The following is a 3,799-nucleotide window of genomic DNA, read 5'->3' on the forward strand; positions in this document are numbered from 1 at the left end:
GAAAAAAATTTGAAAAAAAAAGGAACATTTTGATAGATTATTTTCAAAAGGGGGTATGTGGATATATAAATTTCAGAAAGAGGGCAGTGAGAAAAAATAGCCAAAAATGATGAGAAAAGAGAAATTGAACACAATAATGATATGAAAAATTCTCAACAAATAAAAGGAAAAATCCCACAAGGTCAAAATAGATAATTTTCACTAAGTAGAAGAAGTTATAAACCTCTATCTAGATACGAGATAAAACAATTGCATCTCTTTAAAATAAAAGGATACTAACCCTAAAAGAAACCTCACTATACAAAATATTTTTCTCTTAATTTGAATTTTTCTCTCACTCTTAAAAAGCTCTAATACTTGTTGGTATTATTACTTTGGTGTGGGACGCCTTTCTTCCACTCTGATGGCCTCTATTTATAGAGGGTCAATAACATGCTTGCATTAGTGGCATGCACCATGGCTAAGAAAAACAATAGGTCACCTAATTTTATTGAAAATAAGCACCAAAAATCTACTTTTGCAGATTTGCTACATAAAATTAGTTAATTAATAAATTTGACTTAGAACATATTCACAAATTCACAATACATATAACATTTTCAGGCCGTAAAGTAATAAATTAAACACACAATTAAAAGAAAATTCATAATATTATCAACAAACCAAATTTCAAAATTAACAAACGTTTTCATGAACACTAACTAACTAAAAGTTAGTTATTGAAATGAGAGATTGCTTGACTAATTAATGACTAAATATAAAACCGTTATTCAGTTAGTTATTTCTAAAACTCTCTCTCTCTTTCTATATATATATATATATATATATTATACATACACGTTTATTTACTTAAATTTCAGTTGTGTTCAATATCTTCTATCAAAATAATTAAAATCAGTAGCTTTTGAAAATTAAAAACCGCCATGGAACCAATTAATGGAGAGCTGGAACCGCATCAACCAATAGAACCACTGGATATTGAACAACCTCCACCGGAGCAAGAAACATACAGCGGCTTAGTTATTTTCATGGGGATCATAGGCATACTTCCATTTTTCGTTGCGTTGGTAGGAATAGTTCCTTTTCTTTGCTCTTTATTTCTCATATTTATTATATTTTTTCTTTGTTTATCTTCTTGTATAAATAAATAAAAAGAATTGGGAGATGTAATAACGTTTATCCTAATAAATAGGATAGGCAAAATGAATTTATAAATATGATTTTATTTTGTCTCGCTTTTTCATATAACAGAATCTTGATCTATACATGTAAATAGTTACAATGGTTTTAGATGATTTTAAATTGCATTTGCTGTTAATCGCAAAACTTATATATTTGAAATTTTTTTGAGTAAACATAGCTTATATTGACCATACTATGCCTGTTGAGACTTTAAAATCGATCTACAATTTTATAGTTGCAATGTAACTGAGGACTACAATTTAAAATTTATGTGTTATTAACTTCTTGAATTTTTTATGGCATTTAATGTTTTTTTGTTGTTGTCGCAAGTATTTAGTGTTTCTTATATTATACAATATGAAAAATGTGATGATTAATTATTGTTTCAGGTGTTTGGTATTATCTATGGTATACTGGAATGTTTGCGACACCGTCGACACTGAATTAACCAAGTTGTGGCAGCAAACCCATTATTACCAGAAATTCATTGAGGCCCTTAATGTTGATAGTAATTTTTTTTTTTGGAGACAAGTTGTTACCGTTTCTAAACAATTTTACCGTTTCTAGTTTGCACCATATGTAGCGTTATTACTACGTGTGAGTCATTGTTGGTAGCGTTATTACTACCACTGTTTAGCGATGTTATATACACATAGTATAAAGGTGGTTAGTTAGTTTGTTAAGATAACGATGTAATTTTTTTCATAAATAAACTTGCTGAGATGTTCTCTAACTAGCTCATAATTGATTCATTGAAATAAAAATAAAAAAAGTACAAGTACATGATATATTTCGTTCTCACCGGCAAACGAAATACTAGTAGCTACCCCCATTGGCTAAGACCAAAATAGTGTATCCCCTCCATGCCCTGATACTTTATTTATTAACTCATCAAACCAATTCTTACTCAACGTTTCACTAGTTACTACCATTTTCAAATTCATCACCAGATTTGATTAGTGTCTTCCATAATCCTCTCACATATTTTTTCTTTCTATATTTGAATTTAAAATCTTAATAATAAAGATTATTCCTATCTATTAATAGTCTCAACTTTCATTTATCTAGTGTACTCTGGTTGTCTCTTTACTCCCATCCCACAAAAATTATTTAAATATGGACTCAAGTTTAGAAACAATACCTTATAAAGCATTAAAGAAAGAGAAATAGAACATCGGATGCGTGGAAAGAACGAAACATAACAAAGTTATACGACCCTCGTTGATAAATTAGAACCCTTCCAGACTAGTAATCAATTTCTCACTTTATTCACCTTATGTTCCCAAGTTATGCTAAATCAAGGATTCACACACCTATCAACAAGGCTAAATAAATATCAGGAACCACTCCCCTCTCTACAATAAAATATATTTATAGTTGCTTCTAACTTTTGATTAACCATTTTAATACTTATTAGACGAGTCTTATGAAAATTGACTTTTTATCCGGATGCTTACTCAAATATATACGAAGTTGTTTTGATAGCAAGAATGTTCTCCTATGATTGTCTACCATAAAAATGGTGTCATATGCAAAATGTAGATGCGACACTTGGTTGATATTGTCTCCAAACCCAAACCCTACATATTTTCCAAGGCCAACTTTCCTACTTACCAATACATCAAGCACATCCACTTATATTAGGAAGAAAAAACAAGCACAATGGATCCCCTTGCCTCAATCCTTTTTCCCATGATGAATCCTTTTGTGGTTCTACCATAAAAAATAATCAAAATCAAAATTGATCTTAAAACTAGTCCTATCCATTCCTCCACTTGTCATAAATCCTGATTTTAAGCATTGTGTCCTCCAAATAGTTCCAATCAATAATATCATATGCCTTTTCAAAATCTAACTTTAAAAAGAACACTCTTTTTCTTCTTTCTCTTTGCCTTATCCACCAAATCATTTTCAATAAGGATCTCGTCAAGGATTTTGCAATCCCTCACAAATGCCGATTGCGATTGCGATATATCTTTATCAATTATTATTCTCATCATATTTACCAGTACACCTTTCCAAAACCTTGTACATTCAACCAATAAGAGATAGAGGCCCATCATCTCCCATTCATTGAGGATTATCATCTCCCATTCATTGAGGTTTTCCTTCAATATTTTTTGCTAATAAAAATAATTTAAATTAAAATACTATAAATTATTTTTTCTAACAACTCTGTTTGATTTTTCAACTTTTCTTAATTTGTTAAATTAATTAAATACTCTTATATATTTTTATGAAGAGTTGAAAACTTGAAAGTTGAAATCGTATTGACTATGACTAAACATTAAATGATCGACTATCACGTAGTGGAACTGAGAGTAGCCCCACGTTTCTACAATAAATTTCACGATGTGGATGGATGGATCTGTGGTTAGTTGAACTATACAATACTTACTCACCAACAACAAAGCTCCGCGGTAATAAGCTCCAACAAGGAAAATGTTACTTAGCAATATGAAAATAAATAGCACATGGCAGATAGTAATAAGTAATACCGACCCTTTTAAATTGAATAAATTAATACTATATTTAGAATATTGTTTATCAATGTTATTAAGAAATAATTATGTTAATTACTTTATAAGCATTTTACAAGTATATATTTTATTAATTG

The 3,799-nt window shown here is 29.7% G+C and overlaps 1 long non-coding RNA gene across 1 annotated transcript; it reads left to right on the forward strand.

The window, feature by feature from the left end:
* Positions 1 to 855: 855 nt before the first annotated feature.
* On the forward strand, positions 856 to 1,965 carry LOC140919239 (uncharacterized). The gene is made up of 2 exons (XR_012161817.1): positions 856 to 1,067; positions 1,572 to 1,965. It is a non-coding gene; the product is annotated as an uncharacterized lncRNA (long non-coding RNA).
* Positions 1,966 to 3,799: the final 1,834 nt, after the last annotated feature.

The sequence above is a fragment of the Cicer arietinum genome, chromosome 2, assembly GCF_000331145.2.
Source record: "Cicer arietinum cultivar CDC Frontier isolate Library 1 chromosome 2, Cicar.CDCFrontier_v2.0, whole genome shotgun sequence".
Lineage (NCBI taxonomy): Eukaryota > Viridiplantae > Streptophyta > Magnoliopsida > Fabales > Fabaceae > Cicer > Cicer arietinum.